The 13,417-nt window shown below is 39.5% G+C and overlaps 2 protein-coding genes across 10 annotated transcripts in view; one reads left to right on the forward strand and one right to left on the reverse strand.

The window, feature by feature from the left end:
• SLC25A53 (solute carrier family 25 member 53) overlaps positions 1-3,066 on the reverse strand; it is a 52,615-nt gene extending 49,549 nt beyond the window's left edge. For all 9 annotated transcript variants that reach the window (XR_014259029.1, XR_014259030.1, XR_014259031.1 and 6 more), the window contains exon 1: positions 2,694-3,066. The gene's annotated coding sequence lies outside the window, so the exon portion shown is untranslated. The remainder of the gene's footprint in view (positions 1-2,693) is intronic.
• Positions 1-13,417, forward strand: part of PLP1 (proteolipid protein 1) — a 345,526-nt gene that overhangs the window by 243,450 nt on the left and 88,659 nt on the right. The gene's annotated exons all lie outside the window — the stretch shown is intronic.

Raw genomic sequence — 13,417 nt, forward strand, 5'->3', positions numbered from 1 at the left:
TTGATATTCAAGAGTCGTGTGTGTGACTGCCAACAAGGTTCAGAACACGCTACCCCAAAATATGGCACCGTGGCACAATGAATATTTTAAAGCTGAAGGAATTTGAGTAAATGGCAGAAACAAGAAGGACACTTGACCTCTTGCCCCTCTTCTCCCCCTGAGACAGGTCATAAAACCCTCATGTGAGAGGTTCCCTCCCTATATCCAGAGGAAAGGAGAATCTTTATCTCCAAATACAAAGGGATACAGAGAAAAATCCTAACAAACAGGACTTGTTAAGTCTCCCCCAGTTTACTACACTTCCCTCATACTCCTTAATTTGTCATATTTCTCCATGACTTCCCATTCTTCATCAAACCTAGCATAAAATACTCAGCTCTGTTTCTCTGGGTCTTCATTTCCCTATGCCGGCTCCTGTGTCATGGAAAACTTACATTAAATACATTTGTATGCTTCTCTCTTGTTAATCTGTCTTTGTCAGTTTAATTTTCAGACCCAGCCAGGGACCCTAAGAGAGTCAAGGAAAACTTTTTCTTCCCCTACAGTGTCCTGCTGACTCCCTTGCAATGTGGATATGACAGCCCTTTAGATTTCTGAAACATCCAGGGCACTGGTCATCCTAGCATCTTGCTGGCCCCTGAAAAGGCTCACAATAGACCCAGGCCAGTTTATTTGGACTTTCTTGTGTGTTTTATGTATGTCTGCATGTTTGGTTTTGGGGTTTGGTTTGGTTTTGTAACTGGCCTGTGGGGAAATTTGGGATCCAACATTGACAGGTCTAGAATGAGTGACATTTCTAAAAATCTGTCCTGGCCTTTTTCAGGCTCGTGGGAGGGTATGGAGGGTAGGTAGAACTGGGGACTGCCACCATCCAGTAGGCTGTTTAGGTCAATCCCTCAAGGAAGGTTTCAAGTTAATCTCTGGCACAGTGAGAATTCTGGTCCCTTCTGTGCTTTACAGCGAATAAACTGATTATTTCTTCTGAAGAGGAAGGGGTTTCACTGAGGGTGAAAAAATAAATAAAACTACTTTTCACACCATCTCAATTCTGGCTGATTATACAAATCTTTGTGTTCATTAGATTGTCCCAACTGTCTTTTCATTTTTTAACTTCAAACATAATTTATTACCACAAGTTAGAACACCTCATTTTTGGGGGGGTGATGACACAAGCAGGGGTGTGAGTTCTGTAAATAACTAGCTACTTGAATATAACTCAGAAAGGGATCTGAAAAGGAAATAAATACTTTGTTTTTTTAAACAATTTAAGCAACTCTGAACCCCATGAGTGAAGAAAAAGCTGATGCAAACCTTACTTTGTTTAGTTCAGGAAGATTCATCTTTGCTCTTCCATTGAAAACATACAAATGCACAACAAAAACACATCCGTTTTATTTCATATCTACCATGACTTATTTCAGACTTGTCTAACCTTTAGGAGTGTGCCCAGTCTTCCCTAGAGATGTCCTTTGTGGTTTACTCATCTCAGTTCTGTTTAGACCAGTACTTCTCCAAGTGTGGTCCCGGAACCAGCAGTATCAGCATCTCCTGGGAACTTGTTAAAAATGTAAATTTGGGGGCCTACCCCAGACCAACTGAATCAGCAACTCTGTGGTGGAATCCAGACAGGTGGACTGTCTGCTATACTGTTTTTTCTCTGGTAAACAAAGCAGCAGGTTTGATGATTCAAACTTTTAAAAAGATTGCTTAGGATTCCAGGTAAATTCACAATTCCCTGCTATGAACTGAGTATGCTAGAAAACCAAAGAGCTGGCACAGAAGTGTTTCATATGGTTAAGGCAGAGAGCCCTTGAGTTCTGCACTCTGGTCCTACCCAGAGCTTGCAGGCTATGCGTGCAAGGGGAGGCCTTGATCTCAAGTTAAGAGTGACTCTCCAGCAGGGGTCCTGGAAGTGCCACTGTGATGGACAAATGTTCTCACCAGGAATAAACGAGTTTGGGCCTTAAGTGCTACTCAGTCCTCCAGGTAGCTGCACCCGAGCTAAACAGGGAGGGAACACGCTTGGAGAAAATTGCACATAGTTTTGCCCTGCTTATTTTATCTTTAAAATATATGTCAAATCACCACATCAAAGATCATCCCAGATGGCAACCTCAGGAGAGTCTGTGGCACCCAGCAGGTTATCGAAACACTTGGGGTATCTCTATCTCCTTGTACTGTAATTGCCTGTCTCCAAATGCATATAGTAACTGACAGGCTGTAAGTGTCGAGGATAAAGGCTAATTCCTTTCCTCATACAGAGCTTCTAGTACAGTACCCAGCACAGAGCAAGTACTTGGTAATTTGTTAAAGGGAGTCAACCCATCAAAAGTAGAATCTGAAACCAGGAGCCCAATAAAATCACTCCAATAAAATCATCCCATATAGGTACGATTCATATGTGCTGGTGTCCCGCCAACAACACGTTTTCACCCTGCTGATTTTACCCTCCATTCGTCTATTCGCCACCTCTCCCATCCCCAAATACTTCCCAAAAGATTCACACAACTCATCACCTACGTAACACAGTTACACGCCCCCTTCCGACACCCACGCCCTCAATTTTCGCCGCCGCGTCCGTCACTCTGTCAGTTCCCCCTTCTCCTCACCCCCTCTCACTTCCGTTCCCCTGTCCCAGCGCGGCTGGAGGCAGGACATGCCTACGCCTTCAGCCCAAAACATGTGCTACAAACCTCCGCCTCGTCCGCCCTCCCGGTGGCGGCCGACGGCCCCTGCCTTCCGGCCTCTGAGAGCAGCTGCGCCGGCAGTGGCCAGATCCAGCCTGCCGATGGCCCTTACTTAGGGTTGGTCATAATAGAGACGCGCACTGGATATTTCCCAGGCGCCCTGGGGCGACGTACAACGGAGCTCCCACAGTCCTCTTCGCCTCCGCTCGGTCCACCCCCAAACTCCGGTATTAACCCCTTCACGTCCATGTTCATTGGCCCATCGACGCCCCCTGGCACGCAGATTGCTTCGTGAGATCCCGGACACCTAATTGGTAAAATACATAAAAGACCGGGCCTGTCCCTTAGTTATAGTTATCGAAGATTTTCTCAACTTGCTTGTAAGTTGACTTGTAAGCTTACTAACTCATTTTTAAATAGGAGCTTAACTTGTTAAGTTGACAACATGAACGGTTTATAATGATGCGTTTAAGCTTCCGGACCTACCGAAACTCTAAATTTCCTGTTTCTAACTGTTCACCTTGAACCCGTGCCTTTTCTACCCTCCATTCCCCATCTCCTTTTGATTCTTGTCTGATTATTTAACTGCATACCTCAATGGTTAAGGGCACAGGCTTTGTAAACCTGACTTTCTGGGTTTGAATCTCCATTCTACCACTATGCAACCGTGGAATCTTGGGCAAGGGATTTAAGCACGCTATTCCTTGGCTTCCTCATCTGTAGAATGGGTATGATAGTAGGTTGTAGTGAGAATTTTAAAAGTCACATGCAAGCAGCACCTAAAACATTGCCTAGCACAGAGTTAAGCGGTATATTGAAATAGAAATTATAATTATTGACATTAATGGATATGTCTGCTCAGCTAAGACCTTCTCGCTGATAAATAATAAACGGCAATCATGGTTAACGTTTGAGCGTCTGTGGACCAGGTACTATGTTAAGTGTTTTACACCCATTTTTGTTGTTGTTGTTTAATCCTCATGATAATTGGCGGTAGTTGTAAGTACTATCCTTCTCTCTCCTCCTTTTTTGTTTCTCTAAGCAGCTAAGAAAATTCAGGCCAGAAGCTTCCCTGGTGACGCAGTGGTTAAGAATCCACCTGCCAATGCTGGGGACACGGTTTCGAGCCCTGGTCCGGGAAGATCCCACATGCTGTGGAGTAACTAAGCCCGTGCGCCACAACTACTGAGCCTGCGTGCCGCACCTACTGAGCCTGTGTGCCACAATTACTGAAGCCCGTGCACCTAGAGCCCATGCTCCACAACAAGAGAAGCCACTGCAATGAGAAGCCTGTGCACTGCAATGAAGAGTAGCCCCCACTCGCTGCAGCTAAAGAAAGCCCACGTGCAGCAACAAGGACTCAACACAGCCAAAAATAAATAAATTAATAAATTAATTTTTAAAAAAAGAACATAAGGGTTCATATATCTTTTTTAAAAAAAGAGAAAATTCAGGCCAGTGAGATAGCAGATAACTCAATAACTTGCCTACGGTCACAGAGCTAATAACAAATAGAGCCGAGACTTAAACTCAGAGATGTCTTGGCCCTTCTCAAATATCACTGAGAAAACGGCCGTAAATTCTTTCTGAGTGCTCTTCTTTTCCCTAAGAGTTGCCTCAATATCCACGCAGGTCAGGAAGGCTAGGTTCTCTTCAGAGACAGAAGGGACAGCAGGCAATAAAGCAAGTGTCTCTCCTTTGAAGGCTGACAGCAAAGATGACTAAAATAGCAAGTCAGAGTGAGCTCAATTATTGTGCCCTATTGTGCCACACAGGCCCCATTACTGCCCATACTGCCTAAGGCCACCGGAGATAAAAGGTGCAGGACCCCCAACTCACCCCATCAGTCTCTAAAACTTGGATATTATAAAAGATTTTGCTTGTTTTAAGACAGCACCAAGAGACTCTTTAATATACTCTTCTGACTCCAGACAAAGTGGTAGTAATTTCCACATTAGCAGCAGGTAGAATAAGGTATTTCTACCTCAGCCCAAGAGCACAGGGAAATCTCCTCTTTCCCAGATAAAAACAAAAAAGGAATACCCTCCTTTCCCTCAGAACCTACAGTACCCAGGGTCTTGTTACGCTTGCTCCACACCTACCCACTCCCACCTCCCAACTTATTCTCAGGCCGTCCACAATGGTTGTTTTCAGGAGAAAGACTGGTGATGATAAAAGGACTGGGGAAGGAGAAGAAGATAAGTCCCCAAATTTGCTGAAGGTAAACCAAGTACTGCTTTGTCTCCACTCCTGTACCACTTTTGTAGCTCCCTGACCTTCTTTACTCCTTTATGGCACTTCAGAACTCATTACCCTGCACACCCAGGAAAGCCTCTGGGCTTGAATTGCAGAAGAATCAACTTGCCTTTTTTTCTTCACAACACCCAACAATAGCACACATGTCTGGGCTTGGTTTTCTACGTAAAGTGGCTAAGTTTAGATTCTTCTCCCATATAGGCCGTCATGCTGGCACAACATTGTGGGTCAACTATACTCCAATAAATTTTTTTTTAAAAGTGGCTAAGTTTAAAAAGAAGAAGGAGAGATAGCATGAGAAAGCTTTTAACTTAATTTCCTCCATTATTTCTAGTGTCAAACTATTAGAAAATGTCAGCATAAGGGTAAAGCTGAGAGAAGTCCAGTTCCAGAGGCCTGGTGCAAAGCAGAAGTGTTGACAGAGGGAAAACAAGCAGACAAGGGTGTCCCTAGGGCCAGTAGAAATAAACAAAGCAGAGAGGTTGGGTGCAGATCTCAGACACAAACAAGAGACCCTGCCCTTACAGCTCCTTTCACCCTAAACCACATATCCCCATTCCAGAGACTTCATCTGCTTTAAATTCTCCCAACCAACCCTGTTCTTTCACTGCTGGGCATCTTACCCTGATCACAGAAGCTACCACCAGCTGCTACTGCTTAGCAAAGAGAGTAGGTAAGGGGAGAGGATATTCCTAAACCCAATGTTAGAAAGGGAGATGTGTTCCCATCATCTCATCCCAGTTTTTCTCATAACATAATTTTAGAAAGTGTCATACATAGTTTGTGTTCAAGTTCTGCAGTGCTTTCTGTGGTATTTTTCAGTTATGTTTCTTAAGGGCTGATCTGGGGTCCTAATACACATATGACAGTGTTTCTATACTGTAGTGTACACACACTGCTGGTGCCCAGTTCAGGCCCCCTTTGCAAGGCAGATGGACGCACCCCCAGCAGCTGTGGGTGTTAGCAGCTAACTATACCCGCTTCCTTTTCTGGATAATTGCACTCTGCAGAATAAGAGCTTCAGTACTCTACAAGACTTCTACTCCCCACACACCCCTGCAACCTGCAGTCAATGACTGATGATGAGAGTATATAATGCCAGACTACCTCAAGGTAGACCAATTTTGTGGTGCAAAACCTATCCCAGCACTCCTTGTGGGGTCAGGTTGAAGCTGGTTTCCAGTAGGCTTAAGTTATTTCCCCCTGCCGTATCCTGCTTTCTTCACTCCCCTGCACTTGAGAGCACTCCCCCGATAAATCACATGAAGAACCCACACTCCCCGCACCTCAGTCTCAGGCTCTGCTTCAGGCAACCCTCCCTAAGACTTTTTTTTTTAACTGAAGTATAGTTGATTCACAATGTTGTGTTAGTTTGGTATACAGCAAAGTGATTCAGATATATATAGATATATATTCTTTTTCATATTATTTTCCATTATGGCTTATTACAGGATATTGAATATAGTTCCCTGTGCTATACAGTAGGACCTGTTTGTTTATCCATTTTATATATAATAGTTTGTATCTGCTAATCCCAAATTCCTAACTTATCCCTCCCCCACCCCCTTTCCCTCTGGTAGCCATAAGTTTGTTTTCTATGTCTTTGAGTCTCTCTCTGTTTTGTAAGTTCATTTGTATCATTTTTTTAGATTCCACATACAGCTCATATCATATATTTGTCTTTCTCTGACTTCACTTAGTATGATAATCTCTAGTTCCATCCATGTTGCTGCAAATGGCATTATTTCATTCTTTTTTATGGCTGAGTAGTATTCCATTGTGTATATATACACCACATCTTTATCCATTCATCTGTCAGTGGATATTTAGGTTGCTTCCATGTCTTGGCTATTGTAAGTAGTGCTGGTATGAACATTGGGGTGCATGTATCTTTTCAAATTAGAGTTTTCTCTGCATATATGCCCAGGAGTGGGATTGCTGGATCATATGGCAACTCTATTTTTAGTTTTTTGAGGAAACTCTATACTGTTTTCCATAGTGGCTGTACCAATTTACATTCCCACCAACAGTGTAGGAGGGTTTCCTTTCCTAAGACTTATTTTTATCTCATGTTTATCAGAGGACTAAGCAAGCAAGGCCCTCTGTAGGCCCCCCATTGTAGGCAGAACAGTCATAACCATCTCTGGGGAAGCCAGGGGTGAGTTAAGATGCAACTAGATAGGGACCCTCAAATTAAACTTGGACATATGACCTAACAAATGAAAATGAGGCTCAGCCTATTCATAACATCTCTTGTCTTGCTGACATTAACAGACTACATTCTCTGAAATTAGAAATGAAAGTAAATTCGTTCATGCTTCATTGTAGTTCTTTTTCAATACAGAATCTGAAAAAAATCTTATAATTGTTAGAAAAAGCTATGTGACACTCCTTAAAAATTTGGTTAGATTGTAATTATTTTGTGATAGATATTCTTGCTCTAATAACACGCATCTTAAATTTATCAGTTGTTGGTTGTTTCATTTCTGTTAACTGTAAACTGTTACTGAAGATGGCCAAAGAACAAGCCCAAGGTTGGATACCTGATAAAGATGCTCTGATTAATCTAGAAGTGTTAAAAAAAACAGACCAGATTGCCAGTTTGCAAATAATAAAAATATATCCTAATTTAATAATTCTGCTATGACTCAGAAGACATATTGGGGTCATTATTATAAACCTTGATCATAATATTGTAGAAGTATATAGGTATTGGTTGAGTAGGGTTCAGGTTGAAAAAGGGTTCAGGTTGAAAATGACCAGATTTTTAAAATTACATTTGCAGACATACAAAATCCTTAACTTCTGGTATCACATTCGGTTTTTTTCCTCCAACACATAAATCCTATTATATATCCTTTGTAAAGCCACCCATACCAAAACAGTTAACTAAATCCACTCTTCTGGCTTAAAATAAAAGAGCCAAGGCAATTCTTTTCACTGGGATTATCCTCTCAATTAACTTCCATCTAAATTAAGACCCAAACATATCTGAAAACTTATTTCTGTGTATATTTGAATATATTCCTTTTAGTGTTACCTCTCATCATTAATTCCCTTTTTTATTTATTTACATGTATTTATTTGTATGTTATGTTATTATTTATTTCAATTCCTTTTTATTTGTTATTTAGCAAAATATATTGATTGTATCCTCCCTTGAAAAAAGTCAGATTATGGAGGGTCTTTTAAGTGGTTGTTTTTGATTTGGTAACTGAAATAAGCGTTTCCTATTTTGTAAGAATAAAATATCATTATTTAAAAATTTATACTAATCTGAGAAATATTGGTTGTTTCTGAAAAGCCCTTTCTACATTAGTCAAATAAATCTCAAAGTTTATAGGTCTTATGTAGTATTTTAGTTCTGTACAAGATTTTCAGTATAGCATAGGAAAGAATACTATTTTAACTTGCATAACACAGGTATACTGAAGAGGAGAGATGACTTTCCTAACTTACTTGTAATAATGGTTAAATGAAGTCTTGGTAAGAGCAATTGAAGAATGGAGAATTACTCATTAAAAATTTTAAAGTGCTAAAACATTGGAATGGATAGAATTATACAGGGGAATGATATATCTTATTTCTTTTTCAGAAATAATAAGAAAATTATATGAGGGCAGATATGTACATTTTATTACAATAGTACCCTCTGTTGGTATTTCTCAAACATTTTCTGGCCACCAACCCTTAAGGGTTTCCATGATTGTATATGATTAATATCACATCATCCATTTCTAATAAAAAAAACATTTTCTAAGTCCTTCATCTGTCTTTCAACATTCACCAGTTTCACCACAGAAATTATATGAAATTTCAGTGTCACTGTTTGATCCAAAATGCCCATCTTTCCTGGCCTAGTTGACAGATACTCATATTCTGAAAGCCCAGGCCAAATGTCACTTCCTCTGTGAAGACCTTCCCAGTCTCCTTTTTCCTATGCAGAATTCATCCTTTCCTTAAATGTGCATTCATAGGTCTTTATACATACCTCTTTTGGACCTTACATCTTACTACATTATAATTATATGTTGCATCAATTAGCAATTGTGTCTGCCGGTCATTAAGAAACCCATTATTTTTCTATCACATAAAAGAAATCCGAAGGTAGGCAGTTCAATATTGTTACAGCAGCTCCTTTCATCTTTTTGGTATGTTTTCCAAGCTCAAGCTCTGCCTTCCTAACGCAAAGTTTCCTCAGTGTAACAATATGGTTGCTGTAGTTCCAGCCATCACACCTGTGTCCTAGGCAAGAATGAGTAAAAAGGTAATGCCTCCCAGCTTAGCAACTTCATAAGCACCATCACCCCTCCTCCCCCACCCCAGTGCATGTATGCGCACACACATACACATGGACAAAATTATGAAGCTTTCTAGGAAGCCCCACCCAACAACTTCCACCTACGTACCATTGACCTATATTTAGTCACATGGGCACCCCTATCTGAAAGGAAGGCTGAGAAATTACATTCTTTCCCATTTGGGTACATAGCCACCCCCCAACAAAACCACATTTTATCACTTAGAAAGAATGGGGAGAAAGGTATGTGATAGACAACTAGCGATCTCTGTCACATTTTTTTCACTTTTTAAAAATTCACATATGTTTCCTTACCTAGATTGTAAAATCTTGGATGGTTTAGAGTATGTCACATTTATTTTGTATTTCCAGGGCCTAGCATAGTACAAGACATTGTTTGCTGTTCATTTCCTTCGCCTACAATATGAAGGGTTATTCCATGTAATCTGCCTAGATAAAAAAGATCTCATGTTTTACCAGAATAATTTTCTGTGCTTTGTATTGACTTTATCATGTCCTTGATTATTTAAGAAAACAAAGCTTCCTCACTTATGAAAGAGCTAATGTTCTTGATAGTCATATTACTTCTTTGTTTATTTTTAAATGCTTTATTGCTCCTTTCATATGAATAGCCAAATATCGTTTCTTTTCACCAACTCTCCTATTTTAAGTATCCAAATCTCCTGACTTTTGATTTTGTTTCCTTCCTAAGATTGACTCCTAAATGTAAAATGAAATAAAATAACTTTCAGGATATATTTTCCACCAGGCCCCTGGACAATCAAAAACTTGTTCTTTCACCTTGGAAAAAGATGCTAGAAACTATTATCTTTATTCAATGTTACTATTGATGAGACGCATGGGAAGAGTTATCTAATCAGAAGAGATGCTCAGCCTTCTCCAGGTTAAATCTGTATGGGCAAAATGTTATTAACATAAAAATTTCAAAATTGTATGCTAAATGGGAAGTACCTAGAGATTTCTCAAGGCCCTTGGTCTCCATGATGTTTCTATTTGTCAGAGTCCTGGTGATTCTTTGCCTGAGAATATTAGGCAATAGCAGTATAGCATTATCAGTTATAATTTCAATTACTATTTTAAACCGTTTCTTGGCCACAACCTTACTTCTTATTAATTTGAATCTAGCATCTTCAAGGCCAGTGGGTTTTAAATGAGGATGTGCATCAGACTTAACCTATGGAGTTCCATTAAAATAAAGGTTTTTTGGTACCTGCTCCAGATTTACTGAATCTCTTTAGTTGGTGTTCTTGATATTCTGTCAATATATATTCTTCCTGTATGTTTGGTATATTCATGGTATAGAATGTACATTATATCTCTGTATTATTACATATCTTACAGTTTTTTCCTCTATAAAAACTATGTTCATCTTTTTTTTGTAAATCAGATGTAACATTTACTGTCTGATGAAAATAAGCTCAATCATTATCCTTATAGATATTTTGTCTAAAACTTTGGGAATTGGCTTTATTATCAGGATTGTCTTTTATATCATACATTTTGGCCCATTGGTTTGTCTTCTAGGAAAAAGGATAAGCAGATAATTTAATTCAAGAAAGAAAAAAAGGGAGGGGGACTCTGACTAGAGAACTGAAACCCTAACTACTTTTGGGGAATTCTGGATTTCTTTTTCCTCTCCTCAGGCCTCTTAATTTCATGCTTTATAAAAGGCCCAGAAAGTAGAGCAAATCCTACATGCTGTGGTTCAGAGAATATCAAGCGATTTACACAATGCCACTGCAGTGGGCTGAATGGTAACCCCCTGAAAGATATTTCCACTTCCTAATCCCTGAAATCTTTGAATATTACAATATATGGTAAGCAAAAAAAAAAAAAAGATAAATTTAAGGATTTTGAGAGGAGACCTTATCCTAGATTATCCAGGTGGGCCCTACATCCAAAGACAAGTGTCCTTATAAAAGTGAGGCAGAGGAATATTTGACAGACACACAAAGAAGGCAGTGTGATGAAGGCAGATGTTGAAGAAATGAGGCTACAAGCCCATTAATGCCAGGGCAGCTACAAGAAGCTGAAAGAAGCAGGGAACCACTTCTCCCCTAGGGCCTCCAGAGTGAGTGTGGTCCTGCCAGATTTCAGATTTCTAGCCTTCACAACTGTGCAAGAATAAATTTCTGTTGTTTTAAGCCACCAAGTTTGTGGCAATTTGTTATAACAGCCTTAGGAAACTAATACAGCCACTAAGATGATAGAACTTCTTGCCTCAAAAGTTCATAGAATTGAGCAGGCCATGGTTCAGAATTGAACTGTCTCAGATATGATTGGCTTCTTGAGGGAGAATGTGAGCTACTTTAACAGTAGAATGTTGTGCTTACATCCCTGCAGACTTCTCTGAGATCTGTGATACTACTAAAAATCCAGGAAGTAAACCAAGAAATCAGAAATTGGGTAATCTGGAGAATGACCTCATAGCTGGTTCAGCAGACTCTTCAGATCAGAGATGGGATATATTCCCTTGGTTTAATATAGGCACTCTTGGCTCCTGGCTGAGAAGTGTACCACAAACTCTGATCATAATCAAACATACAAAATCTGATCACAATCCTTCCTTTAGTATTTAGTATTGTTTGTTTTGCAGTTTCAGATTTATGATCTCCATCACAGCTGTTGTTCTGTCAAACAATCGAGCAAATGGTTATATAGCAGAAAGAGAAGAAAAACCTGATACAGAGATATAAACAACCACTGTGGGAAACTTGGAGACTGGAACAACCATAGACAGAAACTTGAAATATGATTATGACACCTCAAGCAACAGTGAAAATCAAGAATGATCACACCTTAGACATTAGTGATGTATTTAAGGAAAAACTGAGAGCCCAAACTAGCCCCACACTCAGCCTGGACTCTGAGAACCAAAACTATGCTTTACTGTCTATATTAATATAACTTTGCTATTCCTCTGTCTTCATGAGCATCTCTTTATTTTCAGGACTGTCCTGCCCAGGTAAATGGTTTGATTGCTCATTCCAAGAACTTCCCCAGGATACAAGGTTAATATACAAAAGTGTCACTTTCCTGTATACCAGCAATGAACAAGTGGAATTTGAAATTAAAAACACAGTACTATTTACATTAGCACCCCCAAAATGAAATACTTAGGTGTAAATCTAACAAGATATATATAAGATCTATATAAGGAAAACTATAAAATTCTAATGAAAGAAATCAAACATGAACTAAATAAATGGAGAGATGTTCCACATTCATGGACAGGAAGACTCAATATTGTCAAGATGTCAGTTCTTTCCAAATTGATCTATAGATTCAATGCAATCCCAATCAAAATCCCAACAAATTATTTTGTGGATATCGACAAACTGATTCTAAAGTTTATATGGAAAGGCAAAAGACCCAGAATAGCCAACACAATGTTGAAGAAGAAGAACAAAGTCAGGGAACTGACACTACCCGACCTGAAAACCTACTATAAAAGCTACAGTAATCAAAACAGTGTGGTATTGGCAAAAGACTAGACAAATAGATCAGTGGAACAGCACAAAGAGTCCCAGTTTAGGCCCACATAAAATAATCTTTAACAAAGGTGTAAAGGCAGTACAATGGAGAAAAGATACCCTTTTCAACAAATGGTGCTGTAACAACTGGACATCCACATGCAAAAAAATTAGTCTAGACACAGACCATATACCCCTCATAAGAATTTCCCAAAAGACCCACTAACTCTTCAATGGGAAGCATCAACAAAGTTTGCACCCTAAGATTCTCTGAATTTCTTACCTCAATTCTTGCCTTGCTGCTTCCACCACTCTTGGACTTTTGTATCATGATTCTGAATCCTAATCGAGTCTCCACACTGAAATCTCTACTTTAAACCAAACTTCCAATTTTAATGAATTCTATCCTTACCTCGTCCCTCTGAGACACTGCCAAATCTTTGTGGAATAGATGTTCTCCCTTGCTGTGATAAGTAATATACTCAAGCTTTGTTTTTCAGGTTGTGTTGGTGATATTTGGGGAGCTTATTATATATATAATATATATATTATTTAATATATATAGATGTAGATATAGATGTCAATACATACACACTCATACGTTGCATCCATCAATCACATGAAAAAATTATAAGGGTTAGATCATAGATCATTGGGTCAAGTTCAATATTTTTTTATCC

Source organism: Balaenoptera physalus (assembly GCF_965194825.1).
Source record: "Balaenoptera physalus genome assembly, chromosome: X".
NCBI classification, from domain to species: domain Eukaryota; kingdom Metazoa; phylum Chordata; class Mammalia; order Artiodactyla; family Balaenopteridae; genus Balaenoptera; species Balaenoptera physalus.